This window comes from Alexandromys fortis, unplaced genomic scaffold (assembly GCF_014885135.2).
Source record: "Alexandromys fortis isolate MF-2015 unplaced genomic scaffold, M_Fortis_MF-2015_v1.1 scaffold_65, whole genome shotgun sequence".
Taxonomy (NCBI): domain Eukaryota; kingdom Metazoa; phylum Chordata; class Mammalia; order Rodentia; family Cricetidae; genus Alexandromys; species Alexandromys fortis.
Window position 1 is genome coordinate 6650563 of NW_026067986.1, and position 14568 is coordinate 6665130.

General features: G+C 41.9%; 1 protein-coding gene across 1 annotated transcript in view; it reads left to right on the forward strand.

Moving 5' to 3' along the window:
* Tmeff2 (transmembrane protein with EGF like and two follistatin like domains 2) overlaps positions 1-14568 on the forward strand; it is a 233771-nt gene that overhangs the window by 143450 nt on the left and 75753 nt on the right. The gene's annotated exons all lie outside the window — the stretch shown is intronic.

Genomic DNA, 14568 nt, shown 5'->3' on the forward strand with positions numbered 1-14568 from the left:
TGCTTCCTGCGCTTCTTTCTGGCTCCTAGGCACCTTTCCTGACGGTTGGTGTTTTGTGAGTCCCCCCCCCCCCCAAATGAATACCCTTTTAAATCCTAACTGGTGTTGGATTGTTTCGCGCATTATCTGGCGCCGAACCAACCCGCACCCCCCCCATCCCCCAGCTCGGCTGCCTGCCTCTGGCTCGGCTACCTGTCACCAGCTCTGCTTGGCCAGCTCGGCTTGGCACGACGAGCTCTCCCTCAGCCGGAACCTCCAGGCCTCCGGGGATCCACAGGTACGGACAGTCTCTGCCGGCCCAATTTGATCTATACTGAGCGGGTTTTTAAGTTCCTCCTTGCAATGTGAGTCACAGAGCTCACAGCTCTGTCTTTAAGTGAGATAGGTATTAAGAATTGTAGATTAATAGTCATCTATGTCTGTCATATTTATAGTTAATCGGGTTCTTTAGGTGCATAGAGATTATATTTTGTATAAATAGTCTTCAACCTCTTCGAAGAGCTGTAGAAAATGGCATTTAATTTAATCTTAGAGTTCTGTGGTAGTGAGACACAATCACTCCTGGCAACACTGACCTATTCCCAAGAGATTGTTGAGCACCAAAGACACTCCACTTAGAGCTTGTCTTCTTCTTGACAAAACCGGCCTCTGGGCAAGGAACTGCCCATACCTCAACTACTGACAAAATACACAGTATCCGGAAATGAATAAACAGAATTGTCAGATCTTACTAAGACAGGGTAAGATGGTTTTGAAAGATCTCTTGCCTGTTAAAAATAACCTGTCAGTTATTCTAGGCCTTAGTCAAAGTTGGTTGCTTCAACACTGAAAACATGAGTTTTGGTGATTGCCCAGGAAGCCAGTTGTCTCTGTGATTTGTTTCATGTTTTGGAAGATGTTTGATTGTACTTCCTAATTACTCAGGTAACATTATTTCCCTTCTTGGATCTTCTGTGGGGATGAAGACTAGATAAATGTAGCAACTTTCCTCTCATGACTTGTCCAAGTTATTTATTATGCAAGACTTGGGCTAGTTAGGATAGGATATTTGTTCTTATTGTATATAATTTTGTAGTAGGTTTAGAACGCTCTTACTTAAACAAAAGGGAGAGGTGCCGCAGGAGGACCCTCGGCTCCTTCAGCCAATAGCTGCTAAAATACCAGCCCACTGGGGCGTGGTCTATTTATCTTTAAAAAAGAGCAGCAAGCCTAGGCCTGCTCTCTTGCTTCCTGTGCTTGGTTCCGGCTCCTGCTCCAGCGACTAGGCTCCTTTCCTGACGGTTGGTGTTTTGTGAGTTTTACCCCCCAAAATAAATACCCCTTTAAATCCTAACTGGTGTGGGATTGTTTCGTGCATTAAGGTAGTGAGAGAAAAAGTAGACTTATGGGTAAAATGACATGAAATATTTACTAAAAATAATGACATAATAAAAAGAACGGACAAGTAAATTTCACCAGTAGTACCTGAACAGACTGAGATGAAAATACTACAAATAAGCCAACAAGGGAAGCCCTGAGCGCTGTCATCTCCCATGTACATAATTAAAATAGAAAACTACTGCTTTTGCCTCTGAACCTCTCTGGTTCCTCACACGCAGAGCAGGAGAGAGAATTCTACTGCTTGGTCACTGTGGGTGGGCCATTCAATTTGTCGAGTTCAAGACTGAGACCTGTGACTGAATTGTCAACACAGAACTCCTCAGGCTTTTATTTCCCTCATCCTAGAAGAGATACCACTCATGCTTCAATAGGGAGCTGCTCTATCATCCTGGAACCATAACTAGACCTTGGCTATATCAATCCACTGTGCTCTTAGGATTGTTTGTGGCTCTGATACCATCTTCCCTTAGCTGATACCTGAACATCACTGGGGAGGAAGGAAGGATGGGTGGAAGATGAGACTCAGGCCTGCATTAGGAGAAAATGGAAAATCTGAAGATCTTCAAGGACGAAGAAGACCTGATGTTAGCAAGGCGTAATGAGCGACTTACAGCCCACTCACTCACACAGGCTGCACAGTGGGTGGAGCCTGGAGACGTCACTGCAGAGGTGTGGCCTTTGCCTGCTGCAGAGCAGGGCAAGCTAGGGGCCCTCAGAGGGACTCCTGCTTCCTCCTCATCTGAGAAGGCTAGGGGGCCTCAGAGAGACCGCTGCTACTTTCTCCTCTACTGAGACGGCTGGTAGGCCTCAAAATAGACTACCGCCTTCTTCTTCCTCACTTCTCTGACTTGTCTGAGGGTCAGATTTGGACAGAGAATGGCCCCTCTGGATCCCCAATGACGTAATGCCTGAGACACATTAGAAAATAGAAACAAGGGATCAGAGCCCGAGGTAAAAGTAGGACAACAATTTGCCCCCTGTGAAAGAACAAGCGCTTGATTGGGCTCTGACAAGAAGGAGGTATTTACAAAGATAAAACCTGGCTTACAAGAATGAAGCAGGAATTGATTTTCCATATGGGGCCTACCACTGTGGAGATTAGTAACAAGACAAGAGGACAGAAAAAGCAACGCGTCCATTTTTTGCTCCAACAATCTGCCTATGTGCATGGCTCACTCCCTGTGGGAAGTTCTGAGAAGGGAGCCGTGAGAAATGCAAAGCAAAAGGGTGCCTTTTCAGGCTCGCTGCAAACTTGTAGAAACCTAATTTTAAATTTCTTATGTTTGGGGCCAGGTGTATTGGCCACATCTTTAATCCTAGGACTGGGGGGACAGAGGCAGGCAAATCTCTAAGTCTATGTAGGTAGTTCCGGGCCAACGAGGACTCCATCATAAGAACTTGTCTCAAAAATAAAAAAATATTTTAGGTGTATTCCTTAAAATGATGCTTGAGATAATTATTTCAGTAATTGACGCAAAATTGTAAGTTTCTTTGTGAATTTTCAAGAGTATTTTATACTGCTTTTGGGAATTTCATATGGTATATTTTGGCCATATTCCTAGAGGTACCATATTCATTAGTCATGAGAAACAGAGAATTCAAGTTGGTAATGACCAAGCAGTTTCCTTTCTGCTAGCTAGATTTCATAGTACGAGAAGATGCTATGTAGGCTGCTCTGCTAGGTAGAGGGGAAGTCTTGACTAGCAGAGAACCCTATGAATTGCAGTAATGACCATCATGGCAAGGCATGCCCGTGGATACTACAGTGGCACAAATGTTATCTGGTAACCAGCTGCTTTCTGATTAGAGTCAAGTCTTACCAGAAAACCATGGTTGGGAGCACACAGTGAAGTTGCTATGATTTTGCTAAATGGACATAGAATCCAAACTTCCTTCTACCTTCACGTCTCACTGTGGTGTTTAGACAGAAAATACACTCACCAGTGCTTATACCTAAACCAAGAATTATGTTCTTCTCGTTGTTCTTCATTTTTGAAGGAAGAGACAAAAATCAGTAAAAATAAATTCTCTTAAGAATTTTCTGTCACAAGAAGAGAAGTCTTTACTGCCTCAGAAAAAAAGATTTTACCAGGGTAGTCACTCAAGTTTAGGCTGCCTTCCACCTAAATCACCAACCTGCAATGACCACACCGAGTCGGGGTTTAAATCTGCCAAATCTGCCTTGCTTTATTCCCTGGCCACGATTCCAGAGCTCCTGCTGGCTGTATTTACTAGAGAAAGACATGCTTGGAAAGGGAAATGGATGGGCGGGGGTCACACAGGTGCTTGCAAGCTTAGCATCCTGGTGTCTTGAGAGCACCGGCTTTGCCTCATCATCCCTCAACAAAGGCTCCTGTGTTCTTAACAACAGCCTAGTTAAGAGCTGAGATACAGGTTGCTTGTCTGGCCGTAGATTTTGGTGCTGCCAGTTGTGTGGATGTGTGAACAGATCCTCACATCTCAAAGATTTTCATCCATAGAAAGAGAATTGAGAGATATTTTCAAAGGTTATTGGGAGCCTAGGTACAAACCATTAGCATTAACCCAATTTCCTATGAATCTCTTCTTTTTAAAATCGTATTGAAAATTCTTCAACACGCTCCTTTCTTGCTTAGGTCTTTTCTCTTTGTCCTTATGGTGCACGTAGTTGAAGGCAGACTCTTACCCAAGCTAAGCAAGCACCCACGCTGACTTGGTTTGATCAACCTGACTCGTCAAGCTACCCGGGAGCTTAAATTTCAGAATCATGACCATCAGACTGGCCTATAGGCCTACCTACGGCGAGTTTTCTTGATTAATTATTGATGTGGGAAGATGGAGACCACTGTAGGCAGTGCCACACCTGGGCAGGTACTTGGTCCCGGGGTCTATAAAAAAAAAAAAAAAAAAAAAAAAAGCAAGCTGAACACACTCCCAGGAGAAAGCCAGGAAGCAACCTTCCCCCATGGCCTCTCCTTCATGTCCTGTTCATGTCCTGTCTCCAGGACAGGACTTGAGTTCTTGGCCTGGTTTCTCCAGATGATGGACTGTAACCCTTTCCTCGCCGAGTTGCTTTGGGTCACAGTGTTTATTGCAACATCAGAAACCAAGCAAGACTAACACCCTGCTGCTGAGCTGCATCTCTGACCCCTGGGGGTGAACCTTCACCATTCAGACTGGGTTCTCGATTAGTGTTGTTTCTTTTTCCATTTCTGGAGCTGCAGGATGGCGTCTTAGCTCATCGCAGAAACGCTTCCAACATCTCCAGTGCCACCATTTAAATAGGTCTCAAACCGCAGCCCTTAATCGAGTCGCATGGGGCAAGGGTTGAAAGGAATGAAAACATTCAAACCTTTTGATTGGGACTGTAAAAAGATGACGATGATTTTGATTTATTTTTTTTATATTTCAAAGGATGGTGACAGTATTGTATAGACTATTCAAACCAGGGGAGGGGGGGAATCACGCTCCTCTGAAATATAGGGGAAGTTATTTATTGTAGAAAGGGCCGTTAATATGAACAGCCTCCAATATTAAAGATATGATCTGTTTACTACTCAGATGGGGCTCTCATGCATCCTACCATGTTCCTGAGTAAACCAGGGTGGAAAGGAATCCCAAATGCCACACAGCATTCACCCTCTTGTATGGCTGAAGGGGATTGGGACCGAGAGGGGGGGGGTTTAGAAACCATTTGTCCCCAGAACCCAGGCTCCTCACCATCCCACTGAATTGCTTCCCAAATTGCCATAGTGTCTCAAGGCTGGCTTCTTGGGACTTTGGGGATTTTACAATCTGACCATTTTGTATTTCTTCTTATAAATCTAAAGGAAAGAAAAGTTGAATAACCTGCCCAAGGTTATACATATCCATATTTTTCTCAACATAATAACCTACTCTAGTTGAAATTCATATCTAGGATTTATACCGAGTAATGAGGAAGTCATGACATCTTTTAATTGAAGGCCCGATAAAAGAATCATTTTGATCTTGAATTTTTATCTTTATGTCCAGGAGTGAAAGGTAAAAAAAATGGTGTGAGCCCAAAAGAGCCCTTTACCAAGACTGCTTTTTCATGAAAGAAGGAAACCATCCCTTAGGCTGGAACCGTTTTAAATAGACCATGGTCATTTACCTTATGAAAAGCGTCTTTGAGGGAAAAGAGATGGCATGACCGACCTAACCCGTTGAACTTGAACTTACATCCAATATATAACTTCAAGAGAAGTGTGGTCTCCGCCAACTGGTGCCATGTGTCCTATAAAATCTTCCAGGTCACTTCACTGTAGTTCTAGGTGGGACTGACAATACCATATCATTTCAACAGAACAGTTTTAACTTTATTTTTAACTGTCAAAGTGTTCACTGCTCCACCTTTCTCGTTTAAAGGACATATATTATCAGAATGACCCAATTTCAAAGCCAGAAGTTGTTTTCCTTGAGACAGTTATTAACTTTTTAGCCCTTTTATAAAACCAAAAAATAAAAACCCCAAGAAAATATCTGAATCTCTTTCCTTGAAATCACATAAATGCCTCAGCATAGTTATTAATTGCATCTACTAGATAAAGACTCCCTCGCTGGAACTACAAACTGCTGGTCCTACACCCGGACTGGCTTTGTGTTCTTAGTTGACTTCCTAGCATCTCTGAACTAGCATCACTACCTGTAAAATAAGAGACGTGACAGAACTTACCCAGAGGACTTTTAGGAGCTGGATTCCAAAATGCAGATAAAAAAAATATTCAGGGCAGTCTTTGGTGCCCAGTATGTTTCTGATGCCACATATGTAAACTTGGCATCTAATTCTCATGCATTTATCTCTCCTCAAGGCTTGCATTTCCACCTGTACACCTGTACACAGATGAGGGACAGATGATTTTACAGCCTAACTCTCAATACGCTGAGCATTGATCCATTCATGTAACACATACTCACTGAGAATCTAAGAGGTAGCCATTACTCCAGGCAAGAGGATGAAACAGATTAAAGTTATGTAACCGAGCTTACTTCCTATGGAAAAACACAATAAATAAGAAGACCTGTAGTTCGATAGAAATCAGTGCTTAAGTAAGATATAATGAAGTATATTTGGACTTAACATACAACAGTTTTAAAGAAGTAGGTCATGAATAGACAGTTTTAGATAAGATGACACAAGAAAGATTTTCTAAGAAGACAAATTTTTTAGTAAAAATGTGCGGGACTGAAAAGCAAATACTGTGGCAATCAGCTCTGTCCTATACTGGGAATCTTTTGATAAGCACGAACCATGTACCACGTGTGCTTTATGTTTTCTTTATTCTATGTGCCCAAAGTTACTTCTCACCGACCACCCTCCAAACCTACTCCATATGTGATGTTTTTGATGCTACCCTCCTGCTGCTCAGGCAAGCAATTAACTATGACACCATTAGAGTTTGCTTTCTGTTCCTGTCAAATGTACGTGCCTGCATCCTTCTGCTGACTCCATTTCCTGTGACTTTTACATCCAGAATCCCTTCCCATCAGTCTTTGTTTTCCTGTTGATACCACTGTAGCTAAGATGCATCTATGATTAGCATGTCTATTTGAATCTGGTGGCTTGTTTGAGGTCTCAACCCAGCTCCATAGGCATTAATGGTCTATCAGCTCATAGTCTCAATATCTTCACTAATATTTTCACTGAAGGAGGGAGAGGTTGGACAGTTTGAGATCGCCTTAATTTGGTGAAGCAACAATACCCAGTCTCTGCCTCTGACACACTAGAGTAGAGGGCCTTCTCCACTGGAGCAGAAAGACCATAATAACAACACAGGGATGGACCTCACCTCTTTCTCAAAAAGCAAAACAAACAAACAAAAAAAAAGCTACTGATTATTCTCATCACTGAACACATACAATCTCTTTCTGTGACTATAAGGTTGCATTATGTCTATGTGCTCATAACCATGATGGAGAGACAGACAGACCACTGGCTTGCTCCACCTCGACACAAGAGCCCCCAGTACCCGAGCAGAATTCAGTATTCTTGCTAGAGCAAGGAAGATGAGGAGAAAAATGGCTTTTGAATTAACATCAGATGATTCCTACCTAATCCTCTACCAAATAAACAATTGCTTGTATAAGAAAGCATTTAAGAGAAACTTACTGTTTCATTCAATAGGGTGTTGCTCACTCACTTGCGTCCCAAATTCTTTCCTCTTCGTGCCCTAGATCGGTTGATCTCAGTGTGCAGTCCAGGGACCAAGGTATTATGTGGCATTTTCATTTTCATTCTCACACAAATGCACAGTGGCGTTTTCCAAAGGCTACTTGATATGTATTATCCGGCAGATTCAATGCGAAAGATGGTATTAGAGTCCCGTTATCTTCTATTAAGGCAAATATTAGAGGGATTTCAAAAAATGCACACATTGCCATTCTTATCATCTCAGTTATTCTTAGAAGCCGTATTCATTTTCATTAAAATAGCGTATGTCAACACATAGTGAAATATTACTGTGTCCAAATGAATTTAAATATTTAAGAATTCCAATGCCTGTTTTAGTTTTACATTTGGTAAATGCTGAAACATGTGACGTTACTTAAATAGAATATCCTTGGGGTGTTCAACAGTTTTCCCATCCTAAAAGGGTCCTGTAAGCAAACACTTGGAGAAGTGCTGCCTCGTCTTTACCTAGTGTCTCCACCATTGATGACACTTCCTCAATACTGACGATAAAGACCTAGGTTGGGCAAATCTTCCTCAATGCATTGAATACCACTGTGCTAGGTTTCCATGGTTGCATAACAAATTAGCCAACAATTGAGCAGCTTTAAGGTCAGAAGGTTGATAGGTTCGTAGAGTGTGAATACCAAGAAGAGAAATAAAAAACACCCAAGGGTTTTCGATAGTAGTTTGCACCTTAGTGGTAGAAGAAGAATTTCAGTAGTTCTGCCTACAAATCAAATACTTAGCACTAGAAACAGCAAAGCATGGTATAAAAAGAATATCAAAATTCAAGCTAGTTACTAAAAATATTTTTTTCTATTCAAAACAACTAGCAAGTAACAATCAACACAATAATTCAAGGGTGCAAGATTATCAAAAGAAATGAGAAAAATCTTTCACAATATCTCCTTTCTACTTGTTGAACTAGAGATGCCACACATCCCTTTCCCAGAAGACCCAGAAATAACAAGCCAACAATACTTTGTGGTTACCAAAGCTTTCTTACATGTTCTTCTCTCTCTCTCTCTCTCTCTCTCTCTCTCTCTCTCTCTCTCTCTCTCTCTCTCTCCATGAGTTTCTCATCCCCCTCTTAGTTTCTCATCCCCCTCTTTATCTTCTCATGGTCCTTCTCAAGGACTAGGCTAAGGCAAGGAAGCCATTAGCCATGCCCAGACTCCTGACCTGAAAAAAAAACTCTTAAGTAATAAACTATCTTTCGACCATGAGGAGCAAATTCTGCCCAACCTTTCCTTTTGCCTTTATCAAATTTGCAGCCTAAGTTGTTGGTCAGTTTAGGGAAGCAGCAATACATCCAAACTATGGTAAGTTTCCTTGGCCATTTGCATGTCTTTGGGGGTATAACTTTACGTGTTCTTTAGTAACCTCTGGTTTGAACGGAAGGGCATCTTGAGGCTGACAGCATCCCCACATCATTGGTTATAGGCGTAATCCACCTACCTCATCCTCCTTTTGAGTTATCAATGAACTCCTGTGGCTGGGGGAACTGCTGGAATTCTGTGAGCATGGAGCCCTGCCCGTATCACCTGTTATAAAGTGTGGCAAGCGCCTACAGATGTCTGTCTCGTTCTTGCTCATGATCCACTGTTTCACTCCAATTTACTTACAAAACTTGAAGATAATCATTAAGAATTCCAAACTGATGACAGTATATGCAGGCCTTGCATGAACAGGTTCCATGTGTCCTTGAAGCTTGCCCTGCCCACCACTCTCACTGTAGCCAAACGAGTTTCTAGGACCAGCTCCACCAAGGAGGGTGACGGAATTACTGAAGAGAAGCAATACCAAGAGCCAAGCTCATTGATTCTGCTCAGCACAGGCTTACGCTTTGAACTTGCTCCTTTTCCCCGTGTGTTATATAATTGCTGTGCTAGGCTGTGTTGATTGTTTTACGGTGAGCAAATACTCTGTCCAAATCAACTTGAGCAGGAAAAGGTTTATTTCACCTTACATTTCTGAGAGACAGTCTGCCATAAAGGAAGCCAGGGCGGTGACACGGGGCAGGAACCTAAAGGCAGGATCTCGGAGGCGTAACTCCACTGTCTAGTTCTGCTGCCTGTCTAAGCCCAGGCCCACTGCCTAGGGATGTTAGGCGCTCACGGTGAAGGGACTAGACTCTCCTATCTCAGCTAGCAATCAGGGAAATGCTCTCCAGATGTGCTCAAAGGCCAAGCTGATGGAGGCAAAGTTACGATTGGAGGTTCCTTCTTCTCAAGTTTAGTTGGCAACCAAGATTACCCATCACAGTGATGTATATTCACATTGTCTTGTAGACTTGATCTCCCCAAGGATAGTGCTCCCCTGATGTATCGCCTGACAGTCTGTTTCTTGCACGTAATATACCACCTATAATTAGGACTAAATGTATACTTTTAGATAAGTAAATGAATGAATTATTCAGTGTACCTTGGATGTCAATCATGAGTGCTTAGAAACAAAATGTATCTGGTGTGGCCCTTAGTATTCGCATCAAATGTTGTCAGATTAAGACTCTGTCTTTACCTCTCCAAAGCCTGTGCTTTCTCTCTTTCTTTCATTTCTGCCTTGTCATGGACTGCCCTCCCAATAAATAAGCTTGGTTTCTTTCTGATTTCTTCAAAAAATCTTATTTAGGTAATTTTCATGGGTGAACGAACTACTGTGCTTGTAAAGAATATTAGACAGTCCAGCTGAGGGGTATCTGGAGAACGAGCTCCACTTGTATTTTGAGATTTGTTTTGGTTTCAGGTATTTTGGGTTTGGGTTTGGTCTTTTTTTTTCTGGTCTGTTTTGCGATGGTGTCGGGGGGGGCTGCACCCTTTTAATGGCTTGCCCTTTTGGCCAGGCTTTGTCTGGACAAATAATGCTTCCCAGACCTTGTGCTCAGTTTTCAGAAAAAGAAATGAAAAAAAGCAAGCAAGAGCCTTTGTAGATCTAAGCATTTTTCTTCCGTTTTCTTCACTGGTCTCTCCACAATGCCAAAGCTTTCACTTCCGTATCGGTTTCAGGGGTCTTTCATAATGACAGAAATGGAATCTTTGTTTCCAGGGAGCAGAGCACAGAACGCCTCAGTGTGCCATTTACGAGAAACTATTGTGTCCGCCTTGTTTATGCGCTCACGGTAATAGTGTTTTAAGGAAGGCTGGACCCAGCCTCTGCATGTTTATTCAATATAAACAGAAGCGTCCCCTTTTGACGTCGTTAAGAGCAGGATGTGTGCTAATTTTGCCAAGTAAAAGCCACTGCGCTTGCCCGTATAAATCCTGGTCTAAAGCAACCTCGCTGCCTCGCCATAGTGTGGAAGCGCACATAAAAGATAATACGGCAATGTTCATCAAATATTAATGCGCACTGACACATAGCCATCTATTATAGCCGCAGAGTCCCCACGCTGAGCCACCGGAGGGCTGCACCCGCCTCCACCCTTGTCTTTTTTCTTCAGCTTTTGCTTCTTCCTCCCAAGCAAAGCAAAACTCTCTGTCCCCCTCCCTCCCCCGCCAAGTCCAGAAGCAGACTCACTGGTGTCCTCAAGGCGGTCCATTTAGTTACAATAAAATATCTGTTGAGATAATATGTATTCAAGAGAGGGATGACGTTTATCGTTTGAGTTTATGACCCTGGGAGCCGAGCAAGGAGAGAGCCAGCCAAGGCCTTGGGGTAAGAGGGAGCTAGAAGTTCCCAAGCCGTGTTTGTATTTATTTCTTTACCAATTGCTTACCAGCATTTCGGCCGTAAAGCCATTAAGTTTTCTCCGTGTTTTATGGAAGGATGTATGACTGCCCAAACGACAGTTCAACTGCAGTTTAAAAACAAATGGGTTGGTTAAATAGTTCAGCTGGGAGTGGATTTTTTTTTCTCTTTGTGCTCTGCTACAAAAGCAATTGTGCCTTGCCCGGGCCCTGCATCAGCCGCTGTACCTCCCTGTGGCTTGTCTTGTCCTGGCCATTCAAGCCAGGACCCATCCCACATCCTGTCCCATTTCAGGCCGCCACACCTAGAGGAAGGAAGCTCGAAGATCTGTTTACATACTTGCAGATCTTCCAGTTCAAGAAAGAGACATGCCAAAATCCAGCGCCTTGCTTCCAGCTAGACTCTCCTCTCGCTGTGGGACAAATCGCTTCCCCCGTTGGAAAAAACTAATATGCAGGTTCTGAATTTTATACCTTGTGATGAGACGGTGAAGGTTTTCTTTTTGTGACACAGAAAAACGGCCCCTGCCCTTCATAGTTAATGCTGAAAGGTTTCCACCATCCTTGGAGTTAAATGGACTGCTTCCCATGTTTCGCTTTGAGCTTGTTTACAAAGAACCGTACCGTCAAACAGGCTCCTCTCTGTGCTGAACTTTTGCTTCCGGTAAGCCCTTACCCAGCGCGAACTTAGCCAGAAACTTCACACTTGGTTGTTGGAACATTCCTACTATCTTCTGATCAATAATTCAAAAGCTCAATAGAAGAGCCTCCACTGAAATTGAACATATCATTAAGAGTCCCCGGAAGGTGGGCATCATTCATTCAAAACAGCCATCAGCGCTCCACGGTCACCAACACAGTGTCCAGGATAGCTTGAAATCTGAATTTTTCACTGACTAGCAAGGCATAGCCTCCATACCAATGATTTAGTCTGGAGTGAGTCAACTTTGGATTGTCTCCCTTCATCTGGGCATCTGTCTGCTTCTCACAGTCAAGGCGGTGGTATCCTCATCCACTTCCTCTTGGTCCAGGCCCCTACTTTCCATTAATCTTCTCCCAGCCACACAGCCAGCTCAGGGCCCCGTGGATATAAGAAATTATCCATGCAGGGAACTTAATTTAGAAAACTCTGCTGCATAAAGAAGTGGCCTAGTCCTCCTCCACCGACACTCACTGCTGGAGAAAGAGGCGCAGACTAGAAAATGCTGTTGCTGAACTATTGGACAAGAAATAAGGAAAGCAGAGAACAGGCTCAAAATTAAATGATTCAACAGGCAACACTTTTATTCATCTTCCTTAGCTCATAGAACACAGGCATGCAGCCTCAACGACGTGTGCTGAGATTACAATGGCTATTTTTAATTTAATGAATTTAATGTTGGAATACTTGTTTGATCTACAAGTCTAAGATAGGTGAATTCTGCTAAAAGAAAATATAGATAATGATGAGTAAATAAATGAGGTAAATTCTGACTCAAAATTTGAACTTCATTTTCCAGTATCTATCTTAAAATTTCATTCTGTGTTCTCTACCCCAGCTCTGCGGTGCCTAATATGGACTAGAAAACCTTCCATTTAATTTGATAAATTTCCCAGCTTAACTCTGAAGTTAAGTGAAAAGGCAAGAGCCGCCATGTAAAAGACAAAACAAAGGAAACACAGTAGTGATGAACCCTCCTGAATGTTACACATGCAGTATTTAAGCTGAAGTGATGTGCAGGCTTAATACTGCCCCTGTTGACTTCATGCGGCTTGTAGTAAAAACGAAGAGCAGGAAGTAGTCATAAAATATAATCCACTCAGTATTTATGATAAATCAATTATGGAAAACCCTATGTATGAGAAATGCATTTGAAATCCTTCCACGAAGAAAAAAATATGGCAATATTTACTTTAGTAATAGTGAGTAAGTGCACAGGAGATTTGCAACTGTCACAAGTACATCTGAGCTAATCCTGTGTTCACCCCAATCCTCCTCCATGCAGTGTTCTTTGTTCCTCCACAGAATTTCAAAGGAAAGACTTTATTGGGTGTTAATCTTTTTTAATATGTCTTTATTCACTTTGAATCTTGTGGTTATGCTTAATCAGTGGGAGTCATTCATTCTTCTAGAGTATACAGATGTCGCAGGTCCAAAATTCAGATACTCTAAGGCATCATGGAAAAAGGGTACAAAGTACTTAGAAGGAGCATCTCCCAGGTAAACATAATTACTAGTTACTATATCTAATAGAATTATTATAATAACAAAAATACATATGGGTATATGACAGATAGATGATAGGTAGGTAGTAGATAGAAAAGAGATAGATAGGTAATATGTAGATGATAGATTGATAATAAATGGATGGATAGATAGATGATAGAAAGATATGGATAGATAGATAGATAGATAGATAGATAGATAGATAGATAGATAGATAAGAAACTACCAACACCTGTAAATATTTTACTGGCCAATGAAACCAGATTTTAAAATGTAGCCCAAACCCTCTGATTTTTGACAGAAACAATGTCTTCCTTCTCACTCTTAGACCCAATCATTTTTGAAAAACAGAAAGACAAACCTAATCAGAAAGTTGTGCATCTCTTACTGGAAGGTCAGTTCTGCTTCACAGGAAGCTGGACTTCTGTCCTTTTGGCCTTCCCATTATCGCCTCATCTCTCTCCAAAGAGAAACAGAGCATTTCTTAAAATACTTCTAGGCAAGAGGTGCGAAGGACCTGGTGTTGATTTAGTTAGAATAAGAAAGGGGAAAAAAGTCTATGGCCAGACAGAGAGACATGGAATATACAGCCCTGGATTCAGACATCTTCATGGTAGTGGACATTCGCATATTCAAGTGGGAAGGCTGGCCATGTGAGATCAAAGCATCAGCACTGCTGTTAAAGGAATAATTTGTCCTTGTACCTATCTCTGCTATAGACATGGGAATGGCACTTAGACTATATTCAAGTAATGAAGAAGCCATATAAATCAAAATATATATGCTAATTAAGACCAGGTGAAACAGAACTTGTTCAAAAGGGAGTAAGCACCTGAACAGACCAAACCAAGCACTTTCTTGCTTCTTTTCTATTATCCAAACTTAATAACATGTGTAGAGCCAACAGATGACTTAGGGTGACTTATTTCATAGTATTGCTTTAATGTGATAAACAGCATTAAGTACTGGAAAAGAGTAGATATAAATAATGAAGATTATTATTGCTAACTAATGAACATTAAAGGGATGTTTTAAAAACCACGACCTTATGAATAAGTATAGAAGAAGAAAGAGAAGGAGAAGAAGAAGAAGAAGAAGAAGAAGAAGAAGAAGAAGAAGAAGAA